Raw genomic sequence first — 948 nt, forward strand, 5'->3', positions numbered from 1 at the left:
CTTCTATGGGAGAAGCATCTCTATCCCTGCCATTGGAGCAAACAACTTTGAGCTTAAGCCTCAATTAGTTTCTCTAATGCAACAAATTGCAAGTTCCATGGACTTCCATTGGAAGATCCTCATCAGTTTTTAGCTATTTCTTGCAAATCTGTGACACAGTCAAGACTAATGGGGTTGACCCTGAGGGTCTACAGACTGATGCTATTCCCTTTTGCTGTAAGAGACAGAGCTAGAATATGGTTGGACTCACAACCTAAAGAAAGCCTGGACTCATGGGAAAAGCTAGTCAATGCCTTCTTGGGCAAAGTTCTTTCCACCTCAAAAATTGAGTAAGCTTAGAGTGGAAGTCCAAACCTTCAGACAGAAGGATGGAGAATCCCTCTATGAAGCTTGGGAAAGATACAAACAATTAATCAGAAAATGTCCATCGGACATGCTTTCTGAATGGAGCATCATAGGTATTTTCTATGATGGTCTCTCTGAACTATCCAAGATGTCTTTGGATAGCTCTGCTGGAGGATCTCTTCATCTGAAGAAGACGCCTACAGAGGCTCAAGAACTCATTGAAATGGTTGCAAATAACCAATTCATGTACACTTCTGAAAGGAATCCTGTGAACAATGGGACAAGTCAGAAGAAAGGAGTTCTTGAGATTGATGCTCTGAATGCCATTTGGCTCAGAATAAGATATTGACTCAACAAGTCAATTTGATTTCTTAAAGTCTGTCTGGAATGCAAAATGCACCAACAGTACTAGGATGCTTCCTCTGAAGAAGAAGCTATGATCCTGAGAACCCTTCAATGGAAGAGGTGAATTACCTAGGAGAACCCTATGGAAACACCTATAATTCTTCATGAGAAATCACCCAAATTCTCATGGAAGAATCAAGAGAGGCCTCAAAGGTTCAACAATAATGGTGGAAGAAACAGGTTTAGCAATGGCAAGCC

General features: G+C 41.1%; 1 non-coding gene across 1 annotated transcript; it reads right to left on the minus strand.

Annotated features, from left to right (window-relative positions):
• Window positions 1-331: 331 nt before the first annotated feature.
• Window positions 332-439, minus strand: LOC130978426 (small nucleolar RNA R71). The gene has a single exon (XR_009086070.1). It is a non-coding gene; the product is annotated as a small nucleolar RNA R71 (small nucleolar RNA).
• Window positions 440-948: the final 509 nt, after the last annotated feature.

This window comes from Arachis stenosperma, chromosome 4, assembly GCF_014773155.1.
Source record: "Arachis stenosperma cultivar V10309 chromosome 4, arast.V10309.gnm1.PFL2, whole genome shotgun sequence".
Lineage (NCBI taxonomy): Eukaryota > Viridiplantae > Streptophyta > Magnoliopsida > Fabales > Fabaceae > Arachis > Arachis stenosperma.